The sequence below is a fragment of the Protopterus annectens genome, chromosome 2.part0 (assembly GCF_019279795.1).
Source record: "Protopterus annectens isolate FY-2018-M chromosome 2.part0, PAN1.0, whole genome shotgun sequence".
Classification (NCBI taxonomy): Eukaryota; Metazoa; Chordata; order Ceratodontiformes; family Protopteridae; genus Protopterus; species Protopterus annectens.
Window position 1 is genome coordinate 773604907 of NC_056728.1, and position 12492 is coordinate 773617398.

Here is a 12492-nt window from a genome sequence, read left to right on the forward strand (position 1 = left end):
GACTTTCACAATATTCCTTGTTGTGGTTTCTTAGTTACCTATCTGGAAGACAACAAGCCATTACATGGCAACAAACCTACTCATCCTTTCAACCAGTTACTACAGGTGTCCCTTGGGGCTCTATCCTGGGTCCTCTCCTATTTAATATATTTATTAATGCCCTCCACACCTCCACTCACCATGCTAGTTTAGTTCAGTATGCAGATGACTCAACATTAATATGTGTGGCCTCAATAATAAATAAGCTCCAAGATATTACCCAAAAATCTTTCTCCTTTGTGGAAACCTGACTCAAAGAATTGAACCTGCTACTCAACCCAAGGGTTCATAGGTTCATAGGTAGGTACTAGGCTATCTGCCCGAAGGCATTTATAAGCCTAGCTGGGATGTGTTGGCTTTTGCTGCCCCCTTAGATTAGTTCCCTGTGCCTCTGTTCAGCAGAGCCATTGAAGTGATCCCTGGGGTAAACTTTCTGTTTCCCATCCACTCATCAAGGTTTCTCTTGAAGCGGGTTAGCGAGGAGCTCTGCCTAATGTAGATTGGAATCTTGTTCCAGAGCATAGGAAGTCTCTGGGACAGGGGTCTATCCCTCCAGCATGTCCTATTTATTGTTGTGGTGAGGTTTAGATCCCTGGAGCGTGTGGCTCGAGGGGATATGGTTTTCTTTAGGTGGAGCATGTCCGTCAGTTCTGGGTTGGACATGGCCTTGTATTTCAGGCAAAGATCACCTCTGAGTAGGCGGTATGCAACCGAGTACAGCTGGAGTTTCTTCAGTCGAGCTGCATAGGGCATCTGCTTGAGGCCAGTGATCCTCTTGGTGAGGTACTTCTGTGGTCTTTCCAGCTGTTGCAGGTGTCTTGTAAGGTACATCCCAAATGGGGCATTGTACTCTATGATGGGTCTGATGAGTGATGCATAGAGGGGCCCAATGACCTCTTTCAATCTGGATACAAACCCTTTTGTTATTAGGTGAGCCACATAGAAGGATTTTCTAACCACTATGGCAATGTGATTTTCAGAGGAGAGGTTTATATCTACTTGGGTCCCCAGATCCCTTATTACGTCTTCCATATTTAGGGGGCTACTACCTATGTGGTTGTTTGTGGGTACTTTGTTTTTTACAAAGGGGATGACTATGCACTTTTTGGCATTTAGCTTGAGGCCATGGTTTTGACACCAGGTATCTGTCACAGTGAAACCCTTTTGGAGGATGTCTGTGTCAGCCGGAGAGTTAATTATAGCCCCTAGTTTTCAGTCGTCTGCGAACTTGGTCAGCCATAGTCCTCCTGTGCTTGCCTGTACCTCTAAGAAGTATATGGTGAACAGGAGGGGTCCTAATACTGAGCCCTGGGGAATGCCACTTGTAACTGGTTTAGAGTCAGACCTAGCTACTGCAACTCTTACCATGTGAGTTCTGTCTGTAAGCCAGTTGGAAACCCATCTCATGACGTAGGGGTTTATGTTCAGGATGGTGAGCTTGTCTATAATACCTGAGTGGGGAATGGTGTTGAAGGCCTTTGCAAGGTCTAGGTAGGCTGTGTGGACCACCTTTCCCTCATCTGTAGCCTTGGTAACTGTCTCAAAGAACTCAACCAGGTTTAGGAGGCATGATCTGCCCTTAACAAAGCCGAACTGGGTAGGGTCCAGTATTTGGAGGTTTCCAATGTCTCTGTTAATGAGATCCATGATGATGCGCTCCATAGCTTTGCAGACCAAGCTAGTCCTGATAGTTCCCGGGGTCCATTGTGGTTACACCTTTGTGAAGTGGAATAACCATTGCTGTGCACCACTCTGTGGGCACATAGCCTGTGGAGAGGCTGAGTTTAAACAGTGTGTTTAGATGAGGGGTTAGTTCATCTTTGAGCTCTTGTAGGACACAGCCTGGGACACCATCCAGTCCCACTGATGCTGTGTTTTTGGCTTTGGAGAGGGCTGTTTTAACCTGAGTGTCTGTGATTTCAGGGGCACTACATTCTTTTGGTATAGTTATGGGCCCTTTTGGGGGTGAGAGGGGGGTGAAGATTGCACTTAACATGTTTGCCAGGATGTTGGCTATATCGGTCAGCTCAGTGTATTGTGTGCCATTCTGCACTAACTCCGAGCAGATCTGAGAATTGCCACTTCTTGACATAGCTAAAAAATGCCTAGTGATTATCTTTGGAGTCCATGGCAAGTTTTCTTTCGAAGCTAGCCTTGGATGATTTTATGAGGGAACATAGTTTCTTGCTGATACTGATCAGGGATGTCTTCTCTTCTTGGGATTTCTGTACTAGGTTTCCCTTTTGATTGTATAGCTTGTTTATGTCAGGGGTACACCAGACTGGTTTCCTTTTCTTGGAGGAGTGAGTCTTGGTTTTGTTTGGGATAGCACGATCCATGCATTCTTGTAGGTGCCCGTAGAGTGCATTAGTAAAGGATTTTGCTGCTTGGACAGTGTTAACCTTTAGCATGGGGGCTTTGAAACTTCCCACCTCGGTCTTAAGGAACGTGAAGTTTGCTTTTGAAAAATTTTTAGCAGTGGTTTCTTTGACTGGAGGTCGTGGCGGAATGTGGATATCCAGAGTGATTAGTTTATGGTCAGATCTAACCAGCGAGGGGTTGACCTCCAGTGTGGAACACTGGTTGCCCATGTTGGTGATGACCAGGTCCAATATATTGTCACCTCTGGTGGGGGTGTTGACCAGTTGATCCAGGGCATTTGAGTTTATAACTTCTAGGAAATGTTGGGCAAGGGAGTTTGTACTTGAGTAGTTCTCCCAATTAATGTTTGGGTAATTGAAATCACCCAATATCAGGGTGTTTGGTAGGACCTTTATGTTTTCCAGTGTTTCCAGGAATGCAGAGTGGGGGTCCTGGGACATGGTGGATGATCTGTAGCAAGCTATAATTTGAATAGCAGTTTTGCCCATTGTTAGTTGCATGTGGATGATCTCTGAAGCATTGTGATGTGTCACTAACCTGGAGGTGTGGGTATCCTTGATGAATATGGATACTCCCCACCTTTTGTATTCTGGTCCGGGTTTTGTGGCTGAAATGTATGGTATGAGTTGTAGCCTGGTAGTGCTGGGGTGGTCTCTGGAGCTTTAAACCAGGTTTCTGTTACTGGACATATATCGATTTTCTCCATACTGAGGAGTGCCTCGAGTGCGTGCATTTTAAGGTTTAGACTTCTGGCATTGAGTAGCATTACCCTCATTTTTTTGTTAATTGTGCTAGTTACAGCAGTGGGTTTGTCTTTTGAGCCTTGCCTAAAAAAGACACTATGAGGGTGGCAAGAGCCTTGGCCAGAAAACTAAGTTAATGCATTTTACCTTTAAAAGTTGCCAAAATCAAAATCAATTTTTTACCATAAAGTCAGCAAATAATATTGTCATTGAAACTGTAATGCACAGCAAATTTCTAAGTGTTATAATAGATGACAATCTAAAATATGACCAGCATATACTGCATGCCATTAAATCTGCACACTAGAAACTAGGCTTCCTTTATAGGATCAACTAATTCTTTACAGATACTGCAAGAAAAACTCTAGCCACTACTTTCTTATTGCTGACTCTCTTATACGCTGCTCCTATCCTAAGAAACTGAAACAATCCCCCTGATTTACTATTCCTCCATGCAGGATGAGCTTAGTCCTGCACAGAGGCAGCTGTTTAGGAGCAGGACGGCAGTGTGCCATGCATAGTAATGAGGCACACTGCCTGAGCTCCTAGTCTTACACGGAGCATGTAAGAGTGCAGCAGGCATGTCTGAGAGCAGAGCTCTCAGAATATACACACCCCCACAATGAAGAACAGCAGAAAGGGATAAGAAATGAGTGAGACCACTCATAGCTGTCTGCATATCCCCACCAACAGTCCCCCTTGTGTACAACAGCAACAGTACACATAAATAAATTGAACAAACCCTTTATTTTTTTTTTTAAATCCCATTAAAACTAACCGTAGGTGCGTGGGTGTGCCCATCGCTTAGCTACTGTTAATACAGCTTAAATGGCTGAAGAGGATAACAAGGAAGATATATGCAAATTAAGCAGTATAGCAATAGTGTAGTGGGAAGAGCAGTCGCTGTACGAGCAGGAATTCCCGGTTCGAGTCCCACTGCAGCAGATTCCATTTTCCATGGCAAAGCACATTATGAGTAATACTAATATTGCATAACCCACTAAATAACATATTTTTATGAACTGGAGTACTGCAGTAAAAGCACATGTGAGGTGTCAGTGTCATAATGAATAAGGCACTAGTAAGCAGGTTTAAGCACAAATAAGCAGTAGTAAGCATATTTAAGTACTAGTAAGTGGGCTTAAACCCGTTTATGTGGCGGTAAGCAATGCCTACACTGGTTATGCAGTTCTAAAGCTAGCTCTCTGTAAGCAGGTGTAATGGCAGGTTAGCAGTGCTTACCGTCATGCAAACCCACTTACAGATGCTCAAAAGTGCCTTAATCACTCTGTGTCCAACGGCCCTTGTTCTGCCCATCAACAAAATAAACAGTGTTGCAGGTCTTGAACCCAGGACCCTATACACTATAGTCATAGTAGTTAATCACCAAGCTATCATAGAAGTACAGAAGAAAGAGGTATCATCAAACAAGTCCTCACCATAGTAAAACCAAGCTGAACCTGTGAAAGGAATCAGTATACAATCACATGTTCCATAACCCACTACATAACATAAATATGTGAACTGGAGTACAGCAGTAAGCCCAGAAGTGAGGTGTAATTGTAATAGACTCTTGAAGTCCCCAATAAAACACAAGGACCCCATAGAGTGTACGTACACATTAATCATGGATACCAGGCAGATATATAAGATGTAATGAATAAGAAATCAATGCCAAAAAGGAAATATAATGCAATGTCTAATGTAAGCAATGCTAAGCATTGCACAGGCCAGCATAGGAGGTGTAAGCAATGTGTAGACCAGCTAACTCATTGTTCCCAGTGGTATACCCCTTTAAACAATGCCACCCTTAGGTAAGCAGGTTTGTCCATAGCTTAGCCTTTTCAAAATCAGCCAGTCATGGAAAAGTGTGGGAAATCAGCCCTACTTAAACCCAAGAGGTGGGAATACCTCTCATAATTGGTTGTAGCTTCCCCTTGCAGGCACTACTAGGCAGTAAGGGGAGAAGGTGTGCACTTTCGGGCGCAACACTGGTGCATCCAGGAATCCAAGGTCATGGCAGGACTCCTAGTTAAAGACCATGATCAGAGACTGCTGCAGGGCCAGTACCAGGGCTCCCAATATAAGGTTGAGGCCTGGAACCATCTCGCCTGTGACCTCACCAGTGCCACTGGCATACCCCAAACTGGTGAGCAGGTCAGGCATCACTATGCCAACCTGAGGCATGTAAGATGGACCTCTTGGAGGACTTGCTCCAAGAGACTAGAGCGGCAGGGGATGTAGCAGTTGTGTGTAAGTATCACCCCAGTATGTGTGTAATAATTGCCAGCTCAGGTATATCATGGATAGGTTGTTGTTGTTGTGTCTTTCGGCTTTTCCCGGTTAGGGGTTGCCACAGCGGACCTCCGGTCCACTAATGATTGGCAGAAGATTTTTACATGCTGAGTTGCCAGCCCTGATGCACAACCTTCAACGAAGGTACACCCGTTCATGCATGTCTCCACCCAGAAGATGATCTAGCTGAGAATCGAACAGGACAATGTCTTACTGTGAGGCGAAACGCTACCGCAGCACCACCACCGAGGTATGGCTAAATAATCCTCTTATGTCCCCCACAGCTGCAATGGAGCGGGCCTCAAACCAGGAGGCCCACATCAGTCGCCTGGTGAGGTTGCAATGCGAGGCAGGTCAGTAATACTCATTCATTTACTGTCATAGGAACTAAACCTAAAAGAAGTAGTAGTAAATTAATTGCCTGTATAAAACCTGTATTGTTCAAGGCAAGTACTGCATACACTAGAGAATATGGCAGGAAGAGTCTCATATTGTTTGTATGTCAATAAAAGTGTAATAGCCTGACAATAAAGGTCTAACTGCTGGACTGCATATGTATACTCTGATATCATATGGTAATGTAGATTTGCAATCATCTAATAGTACTGTTGTATTATGCACTGTTACCCACACTGTGCACCATAAATTGAATGTGTAGGAATGCCTGTATATGACAGGTGTAATCCCCAAAGGCCATTTAGTACAAATGAGAGACACATAGACAGTAAACAGGGAAAATGCAGACAACAGAAACTGAATAGCACATGCAACTGAGATGTGAACTCCTGTTTTTTTAGCACACACAGCCATGGTTCGAATCCTGCCAGTGGTAGTCTGCATACAGAACCATACCCTGTAACTGTGCAGATATGTCCAGAATGTCCAGTAAAGTGGCCTATATCTGTTGCCTATCAACCTGTCCCCCTGGGAAATCAGTGGGATGATCCCAGATGTATAGGCAGCAAACAGGAAAACAACTGATTGACACACATCTATGAGAACAAAGCTGGCACACTAGCAACTCCCCAATACCTTATGAGACTAAGAAGCCACGTATGTCCCATTTACATCCAACTTGTCAAGCTGTCGTCAGAGTGTGTACAGTAACAGAGTGCGATTTATGTGCATAATAGTAATGTGGAATCCATTACTGTGTGATAGAACATTCAGGTAGTGCTAATAAACATTTCTCTCACAGGTCTGTCAGATACCAACACTGTGCCCAGAAATACAAGAATGATACCCACTTCTCCTACTGTTTACACTGGCATTGTATGGCAGTGCGACTCATGCAGTTGCTCTGAATAATGAGGTATTACATATCACTGTTGCCCACACTGTCCTACAACATATAACTGTCTAAGAAATCTGTAGAAGAGTGTTGTAATACAAGGTCAGAATGCAAAAGCACAGGGGATTAATAAGGCAGAAAGCAAATAGGAGATATACAGCAATATCTATATAGCAGACACAACTGTGATGGACAGTGTTTAAGTTGTAGCAGACACAGCCATGGTCTGAATCCTGGGAGTGGATATAGGCTGCATACAGAATCATACCTTACAACTGAACAGATGAGCCAGAATGTCCAGTATATGGGCCCATATCAGCTGCCTGTCCCCCTGGTAAGTCTGTGATATGATCCCAGATGTTTAGCCAGCAAACAGGGAATACAAGTGATTGTCAAACACCTATGAGAACAAACCTGCCACTGTAGCAACCCCCAAAACTGTTAGGAGAGTAATATTTCAAGTATGTCCTATCTACACTCCCATGTTGTCAAGCTGTGTCCAGAGTGTGTACAGTATCAGAGTGAGATGTATGTGCATAATACTAATGTGTAATCTGGAAGTTTATGTGGCAACAGTCAGGTAGTGCTAACAAACATTGCTCCCACAGGTGCATTGGATACAGGCCATTATAATCTGTACTAGTACTGTTCACTTAGGTGTTGTAGGGAATTGTGAGTGTTGCAGTTTCTCTGACTAATTAAGCAACACTGATCACTGTCACCCACACTGTGCTACATAATATAACTGTGTAGGAAAGCATGTATATGTGTGTGTCAGGTGGAAGAGGGCAACATTCTAGATATGTCCCGGCACACCAGCATGCGGTCAACACATGGCCAGAGTCTGTGCAGAAAGAGTTGGATATCTATGTGCACAACATCAACCCGGAATCTGGGAGTATGTGTAGAAACAGTTAGTTAGTGTTAACAAACATTCCCTCCACAGGTATACAAGGTAAGAGGTGCAGGTAAAATCAGTTCATGTATAATGATGATGGCAGCCATATCACTGTCCATACTAAGGCTATAGGGTAGTGTAGTAAGACTTGTAAGGTACAGATAACAGCACTGACTAGGAAAGTAATGTAGACTACAGGAATATACTAGATGTTAATTGACATCTCCCCCCCCCCACCATATCTCCAACAATAATCAACATACTCACCCCAACTGGTATGTAATGACACCTATGTTCTGATACTGTCCAATTGTTTGATAAATATTTTAATGGTTCCCATGCATGTGCTATATTGAATTATTCCAACACTGGTGGCATGGTGCCATCAATGTACCTGCATGCTGTTCTTATTACCACTGTGGTCCCATATATTTATGTGTTCTGTATGCTATGCAACTGATCCATATCTCGTGCCTGGGCTAATGGGAATATCTATGCATGCTGTTATACCTAACCCTGCAATGTGTTGACTATTACTCATCTACATATGATGATGAAGGCCGGTCCCAGAGGACCCACCTGTCCCACCTCAGCTCGCCGTGGCACCGGGCACCAGCATGTCTGGGGCCCAACCCGGGACCTCCCTGTCTGTTGGTCCTACACCACCTTTGGGTGGAACCACCTCAGGGGATGAGGCTCACTACCCCGGGAGCGGGCACTGACAGGAACCCAACACCTGTCACCAGGTCCAGGTTGTGGTGCATAGAGAGCTCAACCAGCAGCGTGGTGATATGCTACGCCAGCTTGAGGGCCACTTGTCATGACTAGAAGGTCAGGCTGGCCCTGTGAATCAGCCCTCAGCACAGCCACCTTCGGGGCTGTGAAGGTGCAGTGGTGACTGCCCATGGGTGGGAATCTCAGTCCCACTGTTTCCACTAAGGGGCTCTTGGACTTCCAGTTTCCCAACACCCCCACCCTATCAGGGTGTTTACCCCCCACATGTGTCATATACCGCTCCTGTATGCATCTTGTTTGTCTTGTCTGTTAACCTATCCGACCTACCTACCCAAATATACCTACTACCCCTCCCCAACATCCCACTCTCACCTGAAAAAAAGAAGGGCAATCTGTTCCCAAAAGAAAATCTCACCTCATACATAGCTTCCCATTTCACACACATGTCCACTGGACACATGTAATCCAGTCTAATTGGCATCACAACTTATTATTGTTGTCCTCACCCCCTCCCAGGGGTTTGAGTGTCCAAATCTACCTCCAAATTCAGTGTATATGCACAGCTGTTGCTATAGAAGAAATGGGCAACTATGGACCTTCTCTACACCCTTCCTGCACATCCCTGGTCAGTTTCCCTACTGTCTTTCTCGCTTTGTGCCCCTTTTTTCACCACTTTCCTATTAACCCCTTTTTCTTTTCTTTTAAAGAAATTAGTGCAGGGGTAAGTGGGAGTAAGCACTTTTAAGCAGCAGCAAGCGGGTTTAAGCCAGTTTGCATGGGGGTAAGCAATGCCTACATAGGTTAAGCAATTTAGAAACTGAGTATAAAAAACTCTAACCGGAAGTTAGCAGTGCTTATCTCCGAGCAAACCCGCGCAAACCCGCTTACAACTGCTCAAAAGTGCCTTAATCGCTGTGGATCCAATGGCCCTTGTTCTGCCCAGCAACAAAATAAACAGCCTTTGCAAGTCTCGAACCCAGGACCTTGCAAACCAGACAAAGTGATTTACTACTAAGCCATGTCAGATATACATAACAGTAATGTATTCATAAACATTTCATAAAGCCCATTCATTCAACAGTACAGAGAATGTATTTCAACATTTAGATGTATATGTGTGTGTAAATATATTACTATCTAAACAGATACTACATATCTATATATATATATATATATATATATATATATATATATATATATATATCTATATATATATATATATATATCTATATATATATATAAATATATATATGAACATATATACATGCAAATGCCTACATCTATAGGTATATATGTCTACATCTATATGTCTAAATATACACAGCATGTTACAATATATGTAAGCATATATATATATATATATATATATATATATATATATATATATATGTAGGTATATACGGACATATATATATGCATCTATATATATATATATATATATATATATATATATATATATATATGTAAGCAGATATATATATATATATATATATGTGTGTGTAGATATATATATGTAAGCAGATATATATATATATATATATATATATATATATATATATATAAAACTATATATATATATATATATATATATATATATATATATATATATATATATATAGAGGTATATATGGACATACATCTGTAGATAACAATGGGAATATAACTAAAACATATATGTCCACATGCACCATTAATGGGGTTGAGAGGCCCCAAACAATATATGTATTGTATGAATAGGTATACCCCCCACAGCCAAACACTTCCACCCTGCAATATACTACCAAGTGCTGCAGATCCCATAATCAGGACCTGACACGACATGGGCACAAGATGTTAACAGTACTACATCCCACCTGTATGATGTCAGGCTGATATTGGTAACATATCATGCAGTACAGTCTGGCTCACATAGGAAATGTACAATGTGGAAGCTATCAACTTCCCCAGGATACACATACATATGCAGATACAGATATACATATCTATATCTATATATATATATATATATATATATATATATATATATATATATATATATATATATATATATATATATATGTATATCTATATATCTATATATATATATATATGTATACATATATATATATATATATATATATATATATATATATATATATATATATATATATATATAGGTAGATCGATATGTGACTACACATACACACACAGAGATATGTACAGTAAGATACATATGTAGAAGGTGCACACAATATGGAACAGCCACTATGCCTACAGTTAACACCTTAACAACTGGACACTGCATGAGCCACCCATACAAATGACAATCGTTGCCTGCAACATATACCCTCAGAGAGGTCATAGGATATAACACCACACAAAGGTTTGCAGACATGGAAAACCTTTATTTGTGTACTATTACAGTTTTATATGCCATGTCATATAGCTGTTCAGACACTGACATCCATATAAACAGAGTAATGCAACTATGAAGCAGTTATACTAATTCAGTAGTCTGGAAAGGTTCACAACTGTTGCTGTCCAGGCCAGACCCTTCAAATAGTACAATAGTAAAGACAGACTGGGTCACAGGATACTAAACAATCAACAGTAGGTAATGCAGGTGTATAGTTCAGCAGCCTCTATATAGACTCTGTACACAATCACTAGGTGGTAAAGATGTAACTGTTACATAACAAGGCATAACTGATGCCATCATAAGCACGCTGACAAACATAACAATCTGTATGGCAGGAGGCAGTAGGCCTGCAAAAACCCAATTTATGTAACTAATGTAAATATAGGTGAATTTTATGGTACTGTACATCCAGATACCTTAAGGCAGCTCACCCCTGATACCCCCCACATGTCATAAAAGCCTAGGTTATTTATGGTGCATCCCCCCCAGACTCAATAATACAGGGCCATAAACCACTGTTATATACACTGGCCTCTGGAGTGCATAAGGGCACACATGTATTGTGTAGGTGAAGCCTACACATATATGGCCCCAGCCCAACAATATGTGTGGGGGTTACAACAGCAGTGGACTGATGGCAGGAATGGCAGCATGATATACTCACAGCCCACTACAGAACAACCCCTGACAGCATGTCACATGTGCAAAGCTTGGTATGTAGGTGGAGGACAGAGGCTGGAACACAGGCCCATATGTGGAAAACTGTTGCCATACACTAAGCACGTCACTGGTGTTACAGGATAGTCTGCAACATACCCTTAGTCAGGGATTTGAGGTTAGAAACATAAATGGATGTACCCATGTATTGGTAGCACTCAACACACACACACTGCCAGTGAAATATCTGACAAAGGACCTGTGTGGTGGACAGACAAAACATGATAGGCACACCTCTGGCCACCAAGAGGATAGGCCCACAGTTGAGAGCTATGCAGACAGACTGCATTCCAAGGTAAACTAGTATGCGCACACAAACCCTGTAATGCCAGTACTATACAAAGCATACCAGAACTCTACTCACACTCTGTCTGTAGTTCTGGAACCTCCTACAAATATGTAGCTGCCCTGAGTGTGCCGGTTCTCCTGTAAGAGGTATTGCTACCTGCTGTCTGTAACACTGATGCCCACACACAGGAAGGATGTCCATCACACAGGAAATGTAAAGGGACCATGCTCACATGATGTAGGGATTTATAGTAGGTGGTTGCCATGATAGTGGTAATTGGAAGTACTACACAGCAAGCTGCATGCAGTTAGCAAGTGGAGAACACTGATTGGTGGATAGAGAGAGAAAGAGAGAAAGAAAGACAAAAAACTTCAAAAGAAAAAAGCCTAAGGCAAAGGCATTTAGCCAGCATTCATTTATCAATACATCATTCCCACAACAGGTATGTGAAGTATATATACATGTAATAGAATGTAGTACCTGGACCATAATAATGGGATAGATGATGTGGAATGATTTATATGTGCCATCAGGTGTTGTTGTGATGATGTTCAACTGAACAACTGCTACAGACAATAGTGTCTGTCCCTGTGGGTAGTGGGCCATATCCGTCAACTGTGCAAGCCAGCACTGACTGACAAGATGCAAGCCATCATAGTGTATGTTGTGTAATGGGAAGTATGTATATTATGTGGCAAATAGCTG